Raw genomic sequence first — 23,980 nt, forward strand, 5'->3', positions numbered from 1 at the left:
ACAAATTGCTTATTTGATATTAGAATATCAAATCTTATTTCCCCTTGGCTGCTATTTATATTAAATAAGAATCTTTCTTATAGAAGATATATTGTTTAACAATTTTCCCCAGTTTCATTTCCCATTCCCATTAAATGTATTTCAGAATGATTAAGAGGACAATCCTATGGCAAAATCTGATGAGATGGTGCCTAGGATTCAGAGGATCTCCCGCTCATTGACCTGATTCCCAGCTCAGGTGATGTTAAATCCTTAAACCCATCTCAGCCCAAAACACGCTGATGTAATTTGCTCATCCCAGTTCAAGCAACTGAGCCAAAGCTGGTTGAACTGAGGCTGCTGTCCTCCAAAAGGGGTTTTCAGCACAATCACAAGACCTGGCAATCTAGCATACAACTCTATTTTAAAGGCTTGTTTTCCTTCTGCTAGGTTTAGGCAAAGCAGCAGCAGAAGACTCGCTGCTGAACAAGGTTTAGCTCTGGTGTAACTAAATTCAAGGGATGTGGGTGGCGCTGTGGTCTAAACCACAGAGCCTAGGACTTGCCGGTCAGAAGGTTGGTGGTTCGAATCCCTGCGACGGGGGGAGCTCCTGTTGGTCAGTTCCTGCTCCTGCCCACCTAGCAGTTCGAAAGCATGTTAAGTGCAAGTAGATAAATAGGTACCGCTCCGGCGGGAAGGTAAACGGCGTTTCCGTGCGCTGCTCTGGTTCACCAGAAGCAGCTTAGTCATGCTGGCCACATGACCTTGAAGCTGTCTGCGGACATACGCCGGCTTCCTCGGCCTATAGAGCGAGATGAGCGCTGTAACCCCAGAGTCGTCCATGACTGGACCTAATGGTCAGGAGTACCTTTACCTAACTAAATTCAAGACCCAAAAAAAGTTCTCCCCTCGGTGGCTTAAAGAGGAAGTCAGTGTGTTTTCCCCTTCCCAGTACTTTATCCTTGCTAAACAGAACTTTAGAAGAGCAAGGGAGAGCAAAGAATATCCCCATGAAGACAGCCAACCCTCTGCTGTGTTAATGCTACATGCTCTTATGAATAACTGTATGTATGTATGTATGTATTCAGGATTATCTCTATTATACTTTGACTACACACATTTACTCATGGGGGGAACTACATTTATTATTTCCTGTATTCTGACAGAAGTAGATGTTTGTATTTTCATAATCACATTACTATCTTGAGCAGGGGTGTTGCAAATACTAATGGAGTCCCAGAACCCAGTTAGACAGTGTGGCTTTAGTAGTGAAAATTACAGTGAATGGTAAGGATTCAGAACCAAACAGAAATCAGCAGAAGCAGTTAAATTGCCACTTGCACCAAGTAAAAAGCTGTAAATCCATTCACAATCATGATAAATCATTTGGTGATGGAAAACCACTCCCTTAGAGGATATTGCTGTATCATGCTGCTGTTAAACAAGAAACCTGTTGCTAAGAGGTTCTGAATTTTACTAACATATGTCAGAGTTCATAGCTGTTAAGTTTCTAACAGTTGGGGAGCCTTATTAGAAGAGTTTTGTCTTTGTAATTAGGCACTTACTTCACATACACCTTTTAGCACTTTGAAGTTTTTATCACCCTGTTATAAGGAAGAAAGGAAAGGCAACCCTGTAGCACAGTCTTTAACACCTTTGAACAACCTGAATTATTTTTAGAATGACCCAAATAAGACGTAATCCATTCTGATCTTATCTACTTTATTCTCTTAGTGATAGGTGAATTCACCCTGGCTTGTGTTAATTTCTATTTGCTTTTTACAAGTGGATTATTTCCTTGTGTGGGGAGTGGGCAGGAATTTTAGGCAGTTCCAAGGATTTTCAAGGGATGAGGCAGTCACCTGACTGGTATTCTGACTCCTTCATGAATTCCTATAGACCCTTCTGCCACTTCTCTTACTAGGTTTGCATATCAGAGAGGAAAAAACAGCAAGGACTCTTCATCTCTTCCTTCTTCTTCTATCACCTATTCTCTTCATCCCTTTTTCCAGTGTCTAGAATTCTGCAAGTTCTAGAGAACTATGTTTCATAGGAATCCTTTAATCTGCGACACAGGTCTTGGACATTCTAGTTGTTAAAAGTAACTAGAAGAAGAAAAACAGTTATTGCTGTTGTCATCTGAACTCTTCCTCCCTCCTAGCAAGCTTGGAGTAGGGTAAAATGGAAGGTTGGCTCAAAGAAGTGTTGGCAATTCCCAATACGAGACAATACAATACCAGATCCAAATTTGGGGCTTGCCTTATGTTTGGGTGAGGCATTTGCAGTTGGGAGGGTCCTATTTCAAGTTCTTCTGATTTGCACTTCATCACCACACTCTCTCACAGTCCTTGAAATACTGCTGGAATTTTAGTAGTTCTTATACAACTTCCACCTGAAATAATAATTGCTCACATTCCCACTGTGGTTACTATGCTTTCCCCCATAAAATGTGCTCTAAATGGCATACAAACAGGACATTCTTCAATAACATCTGACTTATAATACCTAGGGAAACAAGTAGAGATAACGCAGGGACATTCCCCCCTCCACACCTATAGATTAAAAAGCGACATATTTTTATAAGAAGGATAGAATGGAGGCCTGTTTGAAAGTGGTGAATGTACTTCCAAGTAAAAAAAATTACAAATGTGATTGTTGCTCATGGTAATTTTGATATGGTTATTTTGCTACATGTAGGTACTGCTGTAATGCTATACGTGGATACAGCTTCCTATTGTATATAGACTCTGTGAACACACAGCAAAATAGATGTATATGCTTTGTTATATAGGACAACTTATATGCTGTTTGCATATGGAAGTTATACCAATTAAGAAATTTATTCACATTTGAAGCAGCTGCTATATGCAAGCTGAAATCTGTAGTGGAAGCCATTCATTTTTATTGATACTAGGGATACGGCTAGACTGGTAAAGAAAAAGTGTTTTATATGTGTTGTATATGCATTATAACACGGTGACACCAGAGGGCGCTGTGGAGTTCCATTTTTGCCAGAGTGATTTCTCATATAAAATTTAGAACACGTTTTCCTGAAACACTTCTTTGATGTGTTTAGTTCCAGCCTAAAAGTTTATACTGAATGCTTTCATGTAACTTCTGTACTATCCAAATACTGGACCTTTAGCTGGGCCACAGAGTTCTGGTTCTTTGTTGGTATCTGGAGCCATTCTCAAAATGTTTCTGTCAAAGAATCAAATACAAGTTGAAATATCCCCCCCCCCCCCTGATTGCCTCTTTTAGTATTGTTCAAAGACCAGATTTCATTTAGTGCCTATCAACTCATTTCTTGTTGTACATGGATTTCTCATGATTGAAGAACCATATTATTCATAGTAGCAAAAACTTCACTTGGTGGTGCTTAATATTTCATGATGTCTTATCGTAGATAGAATATCAGAATTTTGAACTTGTTCCTTCTGTTATGCAGTCCAAAAGTGAAAAAAATAATTTTCTCTTTTTTAAATGTAATGGCATCTCACTCAGTGTTTCATATGCTTCAAAGAAAATATGGTGCAATAAGGCATTTTAGTAACAGAAAAACAAAAGAAGTAATACTATCAGATCTCTGCAGCATTCCATATTCTGTAAACTTTGATCCAGCACCCCTATCCATAATCTCTTGGTGTCTGTGAGCAGTTATCTTCATACCAAAGCAGGTTTTAATTGACAAGACATCCTTTGTACTCTTTGCTTTAACTTCCCTTCCCTTCCAGTGAGAAGATGCATGCTGACATTCTATTCTCATTGATCTATGCTTCACTTTTACCATTCCAACTTACAGCTGCTTATACTGGCCAGTCTTCATAACTGGTATCATAGAGCAACTCCTAAGTGTGATAAAAGTATACTGAGAATTTGAGCACACAGTTGCTGCATTCCAAAGCATTTGTTCTGAAGGCAGGAAATGTCTGTGCAAACCATTTTCATCATGCATTATAATCCCTGTCTTCACCTTTGTACTATGTTGCTCATCTCTGAGTTACTTTTGCTAGTTAATGTAAAGGGTCACTTGTATTGTGTTACATAAGAACACAGAAAGCTTCCTTATATTGAGTCAGAGCATTGGTCTATTTACCTTTGTATTGTCTACACCATGGGTAGGCAAACTAAGGCCTGGGGGCTGGATCTGGCCCAATCGCCTTCTAAATCTGGCCCGTGGATGGTCCAGGAATCAGCATGTTTTTACATGAGTAGAATGTGTCCTTTTATTTAAAATGCATCTCTGGGTTATTTGTGGGGCATTGGAATTCATTCATTTCCCCCCAAAATATAGTTCAGTCCCCCCCAAGGTCTGAGGGACAGTGGACCGGCCCCCTGCTGAAAAATTCTGCTGACCCCTGGTCTACACCAGGAGTGGCCAACTCCCAAGAGACTGCAATCTACCGGTACTCCTACTATAAAAAAAACTGGCAGTGATCTACTCATTGGATTTGGGGGCGGGGCAGAATCTTGCATTCGGCTATGCTTGACCACAGACACCCAGCGATCGACCAGTAGATCACGATTGACCTGTTGGACATACCTGGCCTACACTGACTAACAGGAGCTTTCCAGGGTTTCAGATAGGAGTGGTTTTCCCCGCCTAGCCTGAAGATGGCAGGGATTCAACCTGGAACCTTCTGCACACAAAGCAGATGTTCTGCCACTGATGTTGCCATGGATGTTGCCCATTGCTTCATGCCAATGATACCTGTAAGCAGAATTCATCATCATCATCATCATTATTTTATTATTTATACCCTGCCTATCTAGCTGGGTTTAACTGTGTTTGAAGGATATAAAACCACAAAGATTAGCCATTGCTCTGCACCACTTTTACTCATCCAATATTTCAGGGCAATATGTGGGATCTATGACTGGAAGCAGGTTTTGACATGTGCCTCTCCCCTGTTGCATGTGGGAAAGTTTCTGTCAGGAGGTGACCCCACATCTAGGTACAATGCACTTTTAATCTGCTTTTGTGGTATTTTTCAGTTTTGGTGTTGTGTTTTTATGCTTTATTTTATATTTAGTTTCTTAATAAATTCTACAACACCCATAGAATGTTGTGTTATGGGGTGGCATACAAGTGATGGAAATCCTAGATACATACACATATACCCATAGAACTGACGGGTTTTATTAATTTTATTTGTGCCTAGGATTACAGCAATAGATGTTTGGTTCTCTGTTTTCTTTCCAGCTTTCGCGGTCTCTGTGGCTTTATTTTACCTTGTTTCCTTAATAGCAAGGGCTGGGGGAAAGCAGTAAGATCCGACTACTGCTCAGGGCATTTTTAATTTGTAGTTAAGTTTTATTTTGTCATTTAGTCCTATTAGCAATCATTAAGCAATTTAATAATTAGATGCCTCATTAACATTTTAATGAGGCTACTGGCCATTGGTAAGTGTAATTAAATTAGTTTTATTGTATGATATTTTGAAGCTGTGATTAAATTAGGTTTTACTGTGCTTTTAAGAACATTTCTACGGAGATCTCAGTGTAGCAGCCGTCTTGTTAACTTAGGAAGTGTCTATGAAATAGTAATGTGGGGGGGGGGCACGGAAAGAAAATTCCCTACTGAGGTTAATCACAAAAGGAAGAAAAAAAAATTCAAATGTTCCTGCTGCCTCCCACCCCAGGGTTACTAATATATCACTGGTGTTAGCAGTACGTCTCTTTAACATTATTCATTGTGGATAGTTTTATATAATCTGCTATTAATTTTTAAGAAACAGTGCCTAGAAGATGTGGCATCCAGTGCTTTATAAATCAGGGACTAATCCTGGTGTGCTTAGTAAGACAAAACTCCTGTGGAGTTCAAATGGAATTTTACAACACTGGGAACTGCAGGGTATGGCCTTGCCTGAAAGCTGGCTTCATTATATTATTGCTATAGTGACAAATTGGGCTATTGGAGAAGGAGGTGGAGGAAAGAGGGAGGGTTGCAGCATTCTCAGTATCTAGCAAGTAGGGCTTGTTCCTGCTGTCAGAATCTGTGGGGGCGCAGCAACAGGAACACAAGGGCTAATGAATGGCAGGTTGGCAACAAGGCAAATTGCCATATGAAACGCATACTCAGATTTCTTTTCATGTTGTCAGGAACGATACATGAGTCAAGAAACAGAGCAATCTGTGATAGCAAAAGAAATGGTGGGCATTTCAAAAGGCCAGGTTGTCACTGCATAAAACACAAGGTCTCATGGATTCGCCATAAGTCTGTAATTTAGATCAGCAGATGTAAAAATGTCTAATATTCCCATCCCATCCGGCATAAAGGAACAGAAGAAAGCATAGTACAAGTGCCAGGATTCCCCACTCCCACCCCATGCCTTCCACATGCGTCTGGCAGTCCTGTGCTGGAGAAACTGAGGGTGGGCTGTCTGGGTCCTAAGTGGCGAAAACAGCCTATGCCAGAGACTCCAAATCCCCTTGACCATGCCTTGATGCAGACATACTGTATGGGCACATGCCTGGTATTGCCACATCTCACTTCCCTCTCAGCTGACCACAAACAGCACTCCAAGATGCAGAATAGCACAGCTGGAGGGATTGCAATAGCATAAAAACACAGGAAGGTGCAGAAGATATTAACGGGAGTTAGGGGGACATGGGCACCTTAGGCACCTTGGGTTTACAACCTACTGTTGGCTTGACTTAATTCATACAGTTTGATTTTTAGCATACATGGTAGCAACAATAAACAAAAACAGACAAGTAAATACCTTTCCCCTCACACTTCCTTAAGCTGATTTTGATCACTAAAGTTTTGTAATGTGTGTACATTCTCCGGTATTTTGAATATAAGAAGTTTTTGTTTGTTTTTAAACTATTAATAAACTTGGATATATTTTTTGTGGTCAGTTAGACATCAAAAGGCAACCTCTGATAATTGATACTAAGTAATTGCATGATACTAGTCTCTGGAGAAATAAGCAGTACTGTAAAATAGATAAATTGATAACAAAATGTAAAGCTTAGGTGAACTGAACTTTCCATTTCATATCTAAAATATTATAATTTCAGCATTATAGCTGAATCACAGAAGAGTTTACAGACTGGTTCCTTGCATGTTTACTCAAAAATCCTGTGAGATTTCCTCCTAAGTAATTGTGCGTAAAAAACAAGGTCTCCAAACAACTCAAATGTCACTTGTCTTACATACTAGGATAACTATACAGGGGCAGCTGGTTAGTTCAGCCTCCTGTGTACATACATGCATTCAATGAATGATCACTGCATATGGTCTGCTCCTGATAAAGATAGAAAAGTCTTCATTACAGTCTTGGTCCTTAAAATTTGTTTTAATTTGTTGGAAGCCACCCAGAGTGGCTGGGGAAACCCAGTCAGATGTGTGGCATATAAACTTATGCTATGTAAAGCTACAGGTGGCTATTTAAATTACAAATATTTGAGTTTTACCAGCATCAGCTGATTTATTTGATTGAATGTATGTAGTATTTTATTTCAGAAATACTATCAGGATGTGTGTGTGTGTGTGTGTGTGTGTGTGTGTGTGTGTGTTTCAACTAATAATGAAATGCTTTCTTTGTGTGTTACTTGAATTATTTAAAAAAAAACAACCACCCATCACTTTCTCTAGCTCTGTAGACACATGAAGTTGTGTGGACAATGGATATGGACAAAGGCTTTGGATGATGATAGGCTCCTAATCTGATAAGATTTTAATTAAAGCCAAATATAGTTGTTCATGTGGTCTGTATGTGTGCATATATATTTGTGTGTGTGTGTTCAAAACTGAAAACCACTTTATTTAAAGACCTCCAACACCTCCACAAATTTTCATTAGAAAGTCATTAATTTATTCACAACTTGGTATGTAAATATTATTTATTGCATATTCAGCTCATTAATGAGTCTGTCTAGATCCTCAAAGACTTTTACACATTCAAGTCCTAATTGGTCAAAAGGTTTGAGCATAGGTGCTTAACTGGTTTATATACTGAAAGGAAACTTCATGTGCAAATAAAATGTTCTTGTATTGCAAATGCCTTTCACGTAGCACAGTAGCCCCAGAAATTCTATTTATTATCGTCATATCTCATTTTGTTTTCATAACAATTGTTAATCATTCAATAATACACTGTGAAAAATGTCTTCAGGACTAGTAGGAATATTTTCAAAGCACATTAGAAAATGGAAAAGAAAAATTGACTTGCAGGTTATTATAAACGTCCATGTAATATAGCTTCATTTTCAACTGTGTGCTTTCTAGACGTTGATCTAGACATTGAAATAGTTTCAGATAACTCAGCAAGGAGGTTAGCCCTCTGTTGGGAAGACTTGTTCACAATCTAATATATCTAATTGCTAAGGGTTTTATTCTTTATATTGAAACATCCCTTTTCTTGATTTAATTCTTTTATTTCTTCTGCTACACCTGTACTACATTCAGCATTTCCTTAGCCTCCTTGGTGTTTGTTAACAACATGATTCCTAGACCCCTTTAGAAGGGTACCTGATAAGCTAATGATCCAACCCAATGTCTTATCCACCAAAGTTGTGACATTTGCAATGAGGTAGGCAAAAAAAACCCCTCTTCAGACAGGACATGTTATTTGCTGGGGAGGGGGATTCTCCCTGGCCCCAAAAACAGTGACAGAGTATTCCATAGCAAGGTCCTAACACTAACCACACAAACAAGGTATGGGTAAAGAATCTAACGGTGAATTGAGCAGAAGAGCTGGGTCACAGCTTGAATTTGTTATAAGTATGTGCACCTGGTTGAAGCCAGGCTACTGTCACAAGCCCAGCCCTCCCACTGATTGGCCCATTTGAAAGGGCCTTTTGCACCAAAACCGCTCAGCCAGAAGGGGAGGGCTTTGCTATCCCCCCAACGGATGGGCACAACATCCAAGCCTTAGCTGCGTCAGGCAGAAAATCACTGCTTCCCCGGAGCTCCAGGTAAGCGGCTATTGTGGAATGAATTTTGAAATGCTCTCAAGTGTATAAAAAGATAGTTAAGTTTCTTTGATGAATTGCTTTGCAACAGTGTAATTATGCATTTTACAGGATAGCAATTTGTATACTGTATAAAGTACAGGTATGTGTTTGCTGTAATTATTAGAGTCCATTGCTTGTGCTATGTTAACGTTTCTGAATTAAGCAACATGAAGCAATTTCTACCATGCTTCATTCCTGAAACCTTAGGGATCCTATCTGTGGTTTTCAACACTCGCCTAAGGGAGCTTTGAGCACAAGACTTCTGATCTACTGGATTTTATGCTGCAGTGTAGTTTTTAAGTTGTCAAATAAGATAGAAGCTACTTTATAGTATGAAAGATCAGAACATTTAAGATGGACAAGGCAGATCTGATGCTATTTTTAACAACAAAAGAGTCTTGCCAGACAATATGCAGCCAGACACTTCATAAAAGGGTAATCTTTACGATGAGTCATTACAGTAATTGCCTCAACATTTCCTGCAGTAGTCAAGATAGCACCTTCTTTTTTGCCATATACCTGTTTTATGAGCGCTAGAAAAATTGATTCATTTCCTGAGAAGCTAAAAGACTGGTAGGGAGCAAATTTGCTTTTCTCCATGAAACACCTTTAAGTAACAACATTGTTCCATTGTTTTGTTCTGTTTTTAAAATGCCATTCCTCATTTTTCTATTCATTTTGTCCAGTGCAAGTGATTGCCATGATTCTGCACCAGGAATGAGGTGCAGAAAGCTTCAGACTATGTCATCTCCCGCCCCTTGCACACACAAGTAAAGGAGTCAAAACATACTCTTTCACAAAGCTTGGTCCCCCATTACAGTGGTCCCTCAGGATACGAACGGGATCCGTTCTGGAGCCCCATTCACATCCTGAACAGAACGTAAGATGCGTCTGTGCATGCGCGGGCCACGTTTCACCGCTTCCGCGCATGCGTGTGACGTCATTTTGACCGTCTGCGCATGCACGAGCGGTGAAACCCAAAAGTAACATGCCGCGGAGCGCAACCCGAAAGCGCTCAGTCTGAAGCGTATTTATCCCAAGGTATGACTGTATATCCATTATGTACGAACCTGGAAACTATTGTTTGCACTTACCAAACTTAATTAAGACAAACCAGAATCAAACCCAAATAGATTTAACTGGAAGTTATCGTTCTAAAATAAAAGAGGAATTTCCTCATTTGGAATTGTAGTTTATTAAAAAGTGAAAACTGTAGTTTCCTTTGCGTTACCCCCCCCCCCCCGCTTAACCAGGCTTCTGTGTTACTACAGTTACTCTGTGTTTATTGGGCCAAAAAGGTTACCACCCCTTTTACAAAAGTGTGATAGTAGCGATTACTGAGTAAATATTTTAATGTAAGGTAACTGAAGTCAAATATACTTTCCACAGATTCAGTTTAAAGTAAAATATATATTACAGCAGTTTCAAATGTACAATATTTGGATTAGTCTATTGTATCCCAAATTATGCTACATTAATCATATAGACTTCAATACCTCTGGACAGGTTTTATTGTTTGTTTATTCCCTACCCACCCAAAAAATTACGCCGCCACCCCACAAAGAAGCATCTATGTTTGTGTAGTTCCATAACGCATCAGGACTATTGCTTCGAAACCCTAAAATGTTTTTTATATATTTGACTTTTTATTTCTATTCTTTGTATATCATATTGTTGTTTTATTGCTATGGCCGATGGCTGACACAAATAAAGATTCATTCATTCATTCTAGCTTCAGGATTTAAAAAAAACTATACCATGCACACCACTTTCTACAGGTTCAGTAATAGGAAGTGAATTTGTCACCTTGAAAGTACTAAAGATCAGCAGAAATGGAATTGCTGTAGATCTGACCTTCCTTCTTCATTACTGGCTGCCAGATCTATAAGTGGGGGAAAGATTGAGCATTTTACAGCAACATAAAGAAGCTACTGGATGTGATACTAGCTAAAACGGTTAGTGTCTCACATTGGGAGAGGTTTGCTTGTGAATCTCTCTCTATCTCTCTCTCTCTCTTTTCATGTTTAAACACAGTGAGAATTAAGACTATGGCATCATTTTATGATCTAAGTTTGTTGCTTCTACCAGCATTTGTTCAGTGTAAACTTCATTTTAAATGTCCATGAAAAAACAGGCCCTGACCCAACTCTCATATAACAATTGGGTGGTAAATGCGCATTCCTATTGGCAGCTACATAAAGTTCAGTAACGCCAAGATACTTCCAACTCTATGATTCTATGATTCTGTGGAGATATGCACCCAGATCCTCACGTGTGTTTCCATATCAGCTATTTGAGTAGAAATAAACTGCTTCTGCACATAGAGCCCTTTCTTGTATTGGGAAGGTGCATAGAGAGAGTTTGCTCATGTGTGGTTTTGAATTATAATATCAGACAGTTTAGGAATGTCACTTTCACAGTGATAAGCTCAGAAATTGGTGGTCTTGGAGGTAAAGGGAATTGTGTTGTGAATTAAATGTGAACCAAGGATTAGCATATATACGCTGCTTTTTTCAGCCAAAACTCACCAGAACTATTGTCATTATAAGAGAACAAGGGAGGCATTCACAGTGAGCTCTGGCACCTCTTTTTCTAGAAAAATAGCACTGCATATATATACCCCAACAGAGCTGAGACTCAGCAATCTCGGCCAGCTGTTACCATTTGCCAACCATATTATATAAACAAAACCTAGTAGTAGTTTCCATGGCTTTGACCCACCCTTTGCATGAGCAGAAGCCTGCTCAGCAAAACAGATTTCTTCCCTCCTGCCCTGTATGTCCCCTGAAAAAACTTATCCTGAGCATTTCAAGAAAGCTTTTATATTAGGTATGGGTTGTTCCAGTAGGAGAGAAAAACCCAATCTAAGATAAGCATCAATGTGGTTTTTTTAAAACCACCTTGCATTGAGGCGCTATTATTAGAAGCTCAATAATGCATTTTCCCCATCAATCAGCATTGGGCATGATCAAGCAATAAAGTGTCTGGCCAGAATTTATACGTGCTCCCTTGCTTTTCTGAAAGAACTACAACTGATTACTGTAGGTACAGGCCTGAACTTCTTTGAAATGAATAATATATGAAGTGGAACTTTATGGGGCAGGTGCCAAAAAGCAATGCTACTGAGCCATTAGCTATCTATTAAAGCAATAACGGTACACCCCGAGGGCCCTGGTTTTTGGTTACAACATGACACGGTCCTTCATTACATGTTGCCAGTGACAATTCCCTGGTGATATGTGTAAAAATAATACTATAAATATCTCTCCTATAATTGAGTTATAATGTGAATCAGTGCATCTTTACCTAGCCAAACTGTAATGTCTTATTTTTAACATGATCAGTAGTGAAGCATCACTTCTATACTGTCTTGTCCAGAATAAGGGATAGCAAAGCTGATAATTCTTACCTGGATAAGATTTAGTGAGAAAGTATTTGGGAGTCTCATGCTCTTCTCTAATGCTTGCATCACAAGATTCTGAAACTCATGTTTCAGATTGTGGCAGGCAACTTTAGTTGGCAGCTCTGGAAGCAAAACATGAGAAGAGGCCAAGGGATGGATGTGAGCAAATGAAGCTGCATCTGTACAGTACTTAGCTTTGGTTTTGAGCTTGTGATGACGTCCAATTGGTTTGTTTGTTATAAATATGACTCTTCATCCTGAAGGTGCCCAGGCCAATGCACAACATAAACAACCATTTGCACGCTTTACTGTGGGTCATGCCCAATGAGTACAGTGGTACCTCGGTTTACAAACTTAATCCATTCTGGAAGTCGGTTCTGAAACCGAAACCGTTCTTAAACCGAGGTGCGCTTTCCCTAATGAGGCCTCCTGCTGCCGGTGCCCTTCCACTGTTCGGCTTCCGTTCTTAGACTGAGGTAAAGTTCACAAACTGGGACACTACTTCCAGTTTTGCAGAGTTCATAACTGAATTGTTCGTAAATGGCTATTCTTAAGCCGAGGTACCACTGTAGTGCCTTCGCTGCTGATTTCAGAGTACAGGAGTGTACGTGGTTGTTTAATGTGGGTCCTGGGCAATTTAGAGCTTTGTATATCAGTACCAAAATCTTCCGTTGGGGCAGCCAGATTTGGTTCTTTAAGGATCAGTGTCACATGACCCAATTTAGTTGCCCCACAGCCTGGTAACCTGATTCTGCACCAGCTTCATATACAGTGGTACCTCGGGTTAAGAACTTAATTCGTTCTGGAGGTCCGTTCTTAACCTGAAACTGTTCTTAACCTGAGGTACCACTTTAGCTAATGGGGCCTCCCGCTGCCGCTGCACAATTTCTGTTCTCATCCTGAAGCAAAGTTCTTAACCTGAGGTACTATTTCTGGGTTAGCGGAGTCTGTTACCTGAAGCGTCTGCAACCTGAAGCGTCTGTAACCCAAGGTGCCACTGCAACGTACTGATCAGGAGCAAGAGATTATTGAGTAACTGAGTCTGGTAGGGTTAGGGAAAAAGAGGAGGACCACAATAAGGGTTATTACTTTAAATAAAGATAGAGTGTAACAGTTGCGCCCTCTTTAAGTGCCTCATGGCATTTAAATGTAAAGGCACCAATTCTAGGCCAGGGCTCAGGCATTCCAAGCTTTTCCCTCTTAATCAAACATAGTTGCTAATGTTGCCATAGGCATTAAAACTGAATGCTCATATTTGCCTAGAAAATCCAGTGCATGTGGGCATATAGGATAAGGAAAATGTGCATTAGTTACACATTAGTAGTAACTAATGAATAGTGGGTGTATGATAAGCAGTGTGAAGTAAACCTCACAACATACATGCACCAAATGTTAGAGAATAGGCATAACATGAATTGTGCTGAGTGCAACGCTCTTTTAATTTTAAGGGTCATCAGCACACTAGATGCCATTCAGGAGGGTACAATGGAGTGTGTATCTATATGTTTGTATCTATCTAGCTGTCTGTCTACCTGTAATTATCTTTTCCTCCTATAAGCTTACAGAGTAGCCTTTCCCATTCTGAATCAATATACCTTCATTTTCCAATCAAGCCTGACTTGGTAAAAAGGAAAAAAAGGAACTATCGTAGATAACAGAAATTTACAAGTCAAAGAAATGTGAAAGGAGACACTTATATCCACATACACTGCAGTGTCACCATAGCTATAATTTGTGTGAATAGAAATACCATCCATATGTCTTTGGTATCAGCAAAACAGAAGTAAGAATATATTTCATTTGACTGGATCAGACAGCGTGTCCTAAAGCTGGATATTTAATCTGTCACTTTGTGATTTCATAATTCATTGTCCTGTATTGAGTACAATCTAAAGTAGTGATTTCTGGAAAATGTAATCTTTAGGTTCCAATAAACTCTTTGACAGGCTTTGTGTTGATGGACTACTGTGAGCTGAAGGCTGTTTAGAAGATCTATTAGTTTCTAGATTATTTTTGTCAATTGTAAATGTTTGGGGTTGTTGTTTTTTTAGTTTCCACCTACACGCTCAAAATATGACTTGCATATCTGGTGTATAAATATAATGAAACAATATAATATCTCCATTGCCAGAATGCATTATTTGTCATTGACTAGGTCCCTTTGATAAGGGACGTGGGTGGCGCTGTGGGTTAAACCACAGAGCCTAGGACTTGTCGATCAGAAGGTCTGCGGTTCGAATCCCCACAACGGGGTGAGCTCCTGTTGTTCAGTCCCAGTTCCTGCCAACCTAGCAGTTCGAAAGCACGTCAAAGTGCAAGTAGATAAATAGGTACCGCTCTGGCGGGAAGATAAACGGTGTTTCCGTGCGCTGCTCTGGTTCGCCAGAAGCAGTTTAGTCATCCTGGCCACATGACCTCCCTTGGCTGTACAGCTGTACACTGGCTCCCTTGGCCAATAAAGTGAGATGAGCGCCGCAACCCCAGAGTCAGTCACGACTGGACCTAATGGTCAGGGGTCCCTTTAGCTTTACCTTTTTAGGTCCCTTTGATAGGTGAAAAATACAACAAAACATTTCAAATAAATTGTTTAATAATATTATTAAGAAAGAATGTTGACGTGATTGTATCTTTACATTGCTCATAGTGGGTGGTTGTGGATTTTAAAAGCTGATGAACAAATTTAGGGGCTACACAGTATCTTTTCTGCATAAAAGTAAGATCTATCAGTCTCTGAAGCTTTGAAAAACCCTTGAGGACATATACTTTGTATGAGTACCAGTTAATGTCAAGCCTTGAACTAAACATCAGTTAAAATGAAAAAGTATTACCTTTGCATATGCAGAATCTTGTTTTCCATTTTCTGTTGGCTAACTTTTGAGAGAAGTAACATTTGAGTCAGGCCACATCTAAGCATTGTAAGATAGGAAAATCTGTATTGCAAATCATGTAATTATAAGTTTTCATTGTATCACTGCTTCTCATTCATTCTCGTTCTCATAGCCACAGAGGAGTCAGATGGGCTTATGGAAAAACATGTAAACCATTTGACCAGAACTATCTTTGTTTTTGTTGGATGGCCTGAAGCAAATGATATTTAGAACATGTATGCATGTCCAAAGTCAGCTTAGTACAATATGGAAAAAGGGAATGGAGATCCTGAGGTCCTGAGTGCAGTGCTGCTGGCCTCCTAACCTCCATGTAAATGTATTTCAATAACATGCCACCACCTGATATAACTCAGCTAAGAATATTTGTTTTATTTCTAATGGAACCCCCAAATACTTGAGGACATCTTTTTAAAGAATCCTCTGCGCTAGGGAAGATTCCGAATCCTTGCTTAGCATTGGTTGAGCATGGGCCTATCACAGAAGGAGTTTTAGCATGAAATTAACCCTTAACAACAAGCCTCTTGTGTGCTTGTGTCAGAGTGGGAGGGATTCCTTACGGGGTGGAGGAGAGTAGGCTGATGCCAGCAATGTGAAGACCTTTCTTACAGCTGAACATTTGCTCTCCAGATAGAGCGAAATAAAAAAAGGGGCAGGTAATAAGTAAAATTTTCTCAGCTGTTTCTCATATGAGAAAAATGAACAGGCTTGTTCAGTATATAAGACATCACATCACACAGCGATAAAGGAGCTGGTTTACACATGTTGGAGCCAGTGCTGCTGTCAATAAGGAAAAGAAATTGCATTATTTTTGACCAAGGTGTTTAACGACAAAACTGGAATTCTTCACACAGCCATCCAAGCCAACCAGTGCATAAAAGCGTATTGTACTTTGCCATTTTAATTACATTTCTGCCTGCTGCTTTTCTTAATGAATAACTTTAATTAATATAAGTTCTGTCAAGAGAAGCAACATTTGCATCCACATTGTACAAAAGAGCCAACCTAAATTGCTACTCATATTCCCCACACACCTGCGCAAATCAGTTCTGGGGATCCCCCAACCGTCTAGAGCCAAACTGGGGACAGGGTGCATGGGCACCTGGGGAAGAAGTCCCATTGTGCAGTTGGAAGCAGCTAAATGTCCATGAATAGTTCTTCTCTACAGTTTGTTAATTTTGGGAGATCCAGAACTCTACAATTATATCATGGTGGCATTTATGGAAAAACAGTTATTGCTACTAAATAAAAGGTTGGAATGTACTGGCGGGCTGTGTTTCATTTCCCTGTAACTACATGTTATGGTTTAAGGGAAAGGTAGAGGCTGGAAATCCCTTATTCTTAAACCTCCCTTAATATATTTAGCCTCCCAAGCTTGCCTTGAGCTGCCTTTTACCAGCATGGGGTCCAGACCCAAAGTGATGCCGCAGTGATATTCTCATCTCAAATTGTTATCATCATGGTAGTGCAGACGAATGTCCTGGGCACTCCTTATGCCCTAGTTTACCCATCAGGGAGAAACTATGGGTGGCTGGATATGCAAATGCTGATTGGAAATGTGTAGAAAGCAGGGGAGAAACATCTTGTGCAAACAGAGAGTTTTGTGAGCAAAGGCAAGGATGAAACTGAGTCAAGACAATCTCTTTCACAGCAAGGGTTTGACAAGGAGTTTGACCTCTACAGGGAATTGATTTTTCCTGATTTGTTGCAGAAGGGGAGAGAAAGAATGGGGAAACTTGTTGATGCCCTAGTCTTACTGTGGATGGTGAGATGTGTCATGCCATCAACACAATCGATCCTGAGCAACCCTTCTGGCACCAAAGTGGTTGTTTGCTTTTCTGAGGAATTTTGTGATTGAAACAGGCAGGATGATGGATAAAGCACAAGTGTCGTAAAATTAGTGGTGAAGACAACTAGGCATTTGTAGAGTGAAAAATCATTTACAGTATATTGTGTGGCAGTGAAGGTAAAGCTGGCTCCATCACATCCTTGAGTAGCTGTCCAACAGTTCTTTTGCATGGCAGCTTCACAATGTGAATGGGGTAGTTAGGATGGCCACAGCTATTGTAACCCGGGAATGTGGACATGGTGCTTCCTACATCCAGCCTACCATACGTGTACAATTAACCTTGCCCATTGTTACTGATTAGAACTAGCCAAGTGGCATTGGCCATGATGGCCAATAAACTTAGTCCCAGTAAGACAGAAGCTTAGTCCTACTAATCAGTTGCCCTATGAGGGACTGATTTTCAGGTTTGGGGAAAATGTTGCCTTACTTTTCTGGCAGGAACTGCATTCCTCTTGAATTAGCAGGTTCATAGCTTGAGAGTACATTTTGATCCCTCTTTGCCACTGGAGATTCAGATGGCCTTGGTATCTAAGATCTGATCTGATTTGAGGATGTATTTTAATTGATTGTCTGATTTTATGTTAATGTGTTATACATTTGATGTTAGCCGCTCTGAGCCCGGCTTCGGCTGGGGAGGGCAGGATATTATTAGTTGTATTAGTATTAGTATTATTTATTATGAGAACGTTTCATTGCCTTCGGCTGGTGTGCCAGATATGCCCAGTCCTGGATGGAGGCAGCTTGGGCATAGTGACCCACTCATTTTTAACTTCTAAATTAAATTATTGCAACATGCTCTATATGCAGCTAGTGCAAACTGCAGCTGCTAGGATGTTTAATGGAATGCTTTGCAGATATTGTGTTCATGCTGAGTGATTTGCACCAGCCCCCTGTTTCAGGCATTGTTGTTGACCTAGACCAGTGGTGGCCAAACTTGGCCCTCCAGCTGTTTTTGGACTGCAACTCCCTAGCTAACCTGACCAGTGGTCAGGAATGATGGGAACTGTAGTCCCAAAACAGCTGGAGGGCCAAGTTTGGCCACCACTGACTTAGACTATTCTAAAAGATGCTTCTAGTCATATTGTGTTTAGCTGGCAATAACTCTAGCCAAGATCCCTTGAAGAAGAGTTTTCCACATTGATGAATGATGGTTTCTACATTGTAGAATGACACATGCACCCCGCACCCCTTCACAAGACATTCCAGGGCACTGATACTTAGTATAGGTTTTATTGAACCTTGGGGTTCTGGTTTTTGTTGTGCTAGTTTCATTTTGTAAACTGCTTTATTTTTTACACTGGAAGGCCATCTGAGCCATTCACAATGAGGAGACACACTGGGCTGCTTCTTATTGTATATGACATTGTACTTTTACAGCTTTGAATTCAAATTGTAGAGAGGGTTAAGTGTATATTCTCCATTTTTGAATTTGTATGTTAAGCTGAATTTGTCCGAATTCCCTAAGTGGCATTTCTTAGCTCTTGCTAAGACGCTCTTGGTATTAAGACATAATTTTCAGTTGGCCCTGCTTTTGTTGTTCTTAATTCATGGAATGAAACTAAAATGGGGATATTATGGTTGTTATATTTCTTATTTATGGGATGAAAATATTCTTATTAGCTGTGCAATTCAGAGTTTATTGTATTTTAAATTAATGTATTCGTGTTTTGGTGACTTTTTAACAGGCAATAACTTCAAGATGGCATTGTGAATACAGATTCTGCTACAAGAAAATAACAGTAAGTGTTTCTGTTTGCTATAACTTGTTGTAAAAAGATACTATTTCATATATGTGACTGTGGTATTATTTGAATGAATTTTTAAAAGCTACCTTTCTTTGGCCTATCTTGTCATATTCCTTTTACAAAGATTTTTTCCCCAGAACTTTAGTGGTGCAGTTTTAATAGTATTAACTGATAAAGAAGGAGGGATATTGTTCTCATTATACAGTCTTTTAATTTAAAATGCATTGAATAAATGCATTCTCCCCCCACCTTTCGGTTATCAAAATAGAAATGTTTATAAGTATGTAGGGAAATGCTAATGTGCTTACAAATATAATGTTGGCTATTCCACTTTCATGTGAATTGTTGATGTGAGCTTTTAGATTAAAAGGATCTGAATTTTCGCTGCAAAATAGAAATATTAATGTTGTAATCAGGGTAGCTCAGTAATTGCAAAAGGAAGATGTAGTATTGACCACGATTTTAAAAAGAGATTGTAATTATTTACAGTGAAATACATGCTGCTACAATATTATTGATAGGAGGTACATAATTGATTTTAAGTGTTTATTGATTGTAAAGGGAAACCTCTGCATAAAAATTAATGAAATAGTAGTGACCTCTCATTATGTTTTGCTTTCAGGATCTGGAATGGGGGAACTAAATAAAATTATTCTATTTCATATTAATTGTATCATAATTCAAGTCATCTGAGACAACATAACCTTGCTTTTTAATTTCTATACTGTCATTTCTGATGTAAAATTTTAGGAGGACATAATATAGGCTACTGATAATCATTCAAAGACAGTGTAGGAGCTTTCTGTTCTCCTTTATAACAAATTTTAAAAATCATATCTTAACCTCATTATTATTTGCACATAATGTTATGTTAGCATGAAGAAGACTTTGTACATTAACAACCCCTCCACATTAACTTTAGAATGTGTAATTTCCAACGTGTATGTTTAGACAAACGCTGGCTCCCTCGGCCAGTAAAGCGAGATGAGCGCTGCAACCCCAGAGTCGTTGGTCAGGGGTCCCTTTACTTTTTTACATGTTGCACATGAATGTGACTAATTAAATCCTGAAGGCCCACTGCAGGGTCAGAATGATACAATTTGAAATAGAAAGACATTGGGTGGAGTTGTGGAGAGAATGTTAACTCTTTCCCAGCCAACCACTTTCCCTCTTCACTTGGGTGCAGATAGGTTCCTTCCAGAAGTATTTCTACACGATAAAAGAGTTATCTGATACCTTGTGGAGAGTGTATTAGAAAACCAGTGGGTGATGAAGAGTTGCACAGGAATTCTCCTCCACTGTGGCTTCCCTAAATTTCATTGCTCTAAATGACAACAATGAAACAAGACAATGGAATTAACAGTTTGTGCCTTTGCTTTGAAATTCCATGTTATATGAAAAACAGGGTGCTTCTGTATCTCTGTCTCTCCTGTGACATGTGTGAGTTACAAATGTTTATGGAATTCACACATCTCATGACAGGAGAAATCTACAGATTTCAGTTTTGCGTGCTGTACAGAAGCATGATAAAGAAAAGCACACGAGTCACAAATCAGCTTTTTGCTAATACTTAGTGAATACAAACATTGTATTGTTGTTAATGGATATAAAAAGAAACACATTGTAAAGCCTACTGCTGAAAAGATAGAATAGATAAAGGGGAATGTGTTGCAATAGAAAACATATAAGCGTGTTTTGTTGGTTTAAAGTATCTGTATTGCAATTAAAACTATGGCTTTGATTTAACATTTTAGAAGGATAAAGAATATAGTCTACAGGATGAGGAATCAGAGAATAATAGCATTGGAAGGGATCCCAATGGTCATCTGGTCCCACCCCCTGAATGTAGCAATCTCAACTAAGGCATCCATGACAGATGGCCATCCATCCTCTGCTTAAAATAACTGCAAGGAAGGAGAGTCCAACACCTCTTGTGGGAGTGTATTCCACTGCCAAGCAGCTCTTAGTGTCAGAAAGTTCTTCCTGCTGTTTAGTTGGAATATATTTTCTTGTAACTTGAATCCATTGGTTCAAGTCCTAGCCTCTGAAGCAGGAAAAAAACAAGCTTGCTCCATCTGCTTTGTGACAGCCCTTTAGATATTTGAAGGTGGCTATCATATCACCTCTCAGGCTTTTCTTTTACAGGCTAAATATATCCAGATCCCTCAACTGTTCCTCATAAGGCTTGGTTTTCCAGAGCCTTGATCATCTTGATAACCTTCCTCTGCACACATGCCAGCTTGCCAACATCATTCTTAAATTGTGCCACACAGAACAGGACACAATACTCCAAGCATGGTCTGACCAAGGCAGTACTATGCCTTGGTGGTACTATGGTACTATGACTTTGCTTGATCAGAACATTATACTGCTGTTGATGCAGCCTAGAATACCATTAAGGATTTTTTATTTTTTTGCTGTTGCATCACACTACGCTAAGCTACTAAGACCCCTAGATTCTTTTCATATAACAAGTCAGGTGTCCAACACCTTTTATATTTGTGCAGCTAGTTCTTCCTTCCTAAGTATAGAACTGGGCATTTGTCCCTAATGAAATTCATTTTGTTATATTGGGCTCAGTTCTCCAGACTGTTAAGGTCATATTAGATTCCAATTCTGTCTTCTGCAGCATTGGCTACCCCTCCTACTATCACTCTGTAGCATTTCTCCATTTTCTCCATCCAGAGGACCCACTACTAATTTATTCTTCCTCTTACTTCAAACATAGTAAAAGATATATGTATCATTCTGAGCTATGGCCTGCCTGACCTTCTCCCTGCAAATGTTGGCTACTTGTGTATACTCTTCCTTTATTATTTCCTCTTCCTTCCATTTCTTGTGCATGCCCTTCTTAAATCTCAGCTCATTTATAAGCTCCTTATGCAGCCACACTGGTTTCCTTATATGCCCCCCACTTTTCTTTCTTTTGGGGCATTCAATATTTCACATTTAAGAAATTCCCATCCATCTTGCACTCCTTTCTCTTGGAGTATTTCTGACCATAGGGTCCCTCCTAGTACTTCCTAAAGCTTTTTGAAATCATTCAGAGATATAGTTTGTGCATAGGAGTTTTCTGATTCCCTTCTATGACAAAGAAAACTATAACAGATGTGAAAAAAATACTCAGACATGAGAACACTTTGCATTGCTTACAGATGTATAGAAATGTCAAGTTATCTTAATGTATTACAAGAGAAAGAGTTTGATACAAGACACTTTTACAGCATGCTTAGATAATATTTGTGATCCATACATATATCACTTAAAATTGTGCTGTTAGCTCATATTCATAAATATGCATAGTAACGTAAGTTTTTGCTCTCTGTATTACTGTGCATTATCCCAGGGACCAATTACCATCACTCACTATGAAGGTATCCTTATTTTTTTAAAAAAAAATCTGAAGATTTCCCCCCTAAAGATCTGGATTAGCTGAGGTTGTAATAAAATCAGATATAGCCTTTTTATATGATTTATCTAAAGGTTAAAATCTATATTAACAATACTGACCTTGTATGCTTGCAAAGATTTGTTTTGTGGCTATTATTAGTAAGAACATCAGAGATGACTACAACAGTTATTTGTATTTCTTCTCTGTCCATTCCTCACAATAATAACATAATACTTTACAATGACAAATTGCTCTTTATTTTATTGTTGTAAATTTTTAAATGATTGCAATTTACTGGGTTGTGAAATCCAAATTGGAGATTTTTATTCTGCCCCCTTCTTTATTCTAATCCTGTCTCCAGTGTTTGGAATTAATTTATTTTCTTCATTTTATCATGGTCTTGGCTTGACAAATGCTACATGACTTCCTGCTGTTTCTTTGTCTCAGTTTTTCTGTTTCTGCATTGTACCAGAATGAGTTGCAGAATGTTTGCTCAATCCTAAATCACTATAGCTTCCTTCTGGCAGATTTGGAAACTACCAAACAGGATGTGGATATTGAACTGCAAAACAGGATATGTGTGGCAGTCTTCAGCGCCTGTACTAATTTACCTAAATTCCAATCTGCATTAATTCCCCTTCCATTTTCCTTTCCACCTTTTTGAACTACCATTATTTCCACAGGATGCCATGTGGCTTGGCACCTGCTGGTATTTTTTCAGGGTATGCCTCTTTTTCCCAAAGCTGACGCTGTCAGATTAAAGAAGCCAAGTTTTCTATACAACAATAAAAAAAATGAATAATGAATACTTTACAATGACGTCTGCATTCCTGATATGATAGAAACAAAAAAGTTTGGCAACCCAGATTTAAGAAAATACTCTTGAGAAACATCAATAGCTTCTATCCATGTTGCATTGTAATCTGAGAAAAGAACCAAAAAATAAAATAAAAAAATTGGGGGTAGCAGCTACAGATCCCATCATCCCTGACTGTTGGCCATACTGACTGGGACTGATGAAAGTTCAGCAATATGTGGACTACTTTGGCTAACCCTGATTTCTATTATCTTGTTGTAATAAGCCCTGAAAATATGGTTATAGGGCAGGATATAAATATTTTAAGTAAATAAAAATAAATGCTGTGGTATGGTATTGCACTATATAAGGCTTTGTCTCAGTACCACACAGAAAATGCACTGTATTATTAACAAGTACTATTCCCCCAGCTGAATCTGTACGTATACTCAGGTGGACAAATGTTTTCCATTTATTTAATCAGATAAACAGCATATTTTTACCATAGTTAATGTGCCTAAAACATATTTCTATTTTAAAATATATTATTGAACTGTACTGGGATAATTTAAATGAAAGATATTGTTATAAGTGTTCAAACGGTTAAGGGGGGAAATAAACAAAATTAAAGCCAGGGTTATTTGTCATTTGTGATTTGACTGCTGCACAGCAAGAAATTGATATAAACTTCATAACTACAGTACATTAGACTTTGGTTCAGAATGGCAATGATTGTGCTTTGTTCTTTTAAAACATTCCAGTCCGCATGTTAATTGCATTATTGGTACTTCTGCATTATGGGAGGCACAGCAAGACCAGCATTTGTGTGAATACTATCTGTAAATACTATTGCTGCTGAAAGGTTTAAATCCAGTGATTTTCTAATTTATGTCTTTGGTGAAAGTCTTGGACAAAATACTTTCTTCAATGCCTCCCTGCTTTTTAAATAAGAGCATTTGTTTGTGTAT

The 23,980-nt window shown here is 38.9% G+C and overlaps 1 protein-coding gene across 1 annotated transcript in view; it reads left to right on the forward strand.

Moving 5' to 3' along the window:
• The window catches only part of TENM3 (teneurin transmembrane protein 3), a 1,235,569-nt gene that overhangs the window by 198,547 nt on the left and 1,013,042 nt on the right, over positions 1-23,980 (forward strand). Inside the window, exon 2 of the mRNA XM_083456978.1 lies at positions 18,766-18,819. The gene's annotated coding sequence lies outside the window, so the exon portion shown is untranslated. The remainder of the gene's footprint in view (positions 1-18,765; positions 18,820-23,980) is intronic.

Source organism: Podarcis tiliguerta (genome assembly GCF_965153285.1).
Source record: "Podarcis tiliguerta genome assembly, chromosome: 9".
In the NCBI taxonomy this organism is placed as follows: Eukaryota; Metazoa; Chordata; class Lepidosauria; order Squamata; family Lacertidae; genus Podarcis; species Podarcis tiliguerta.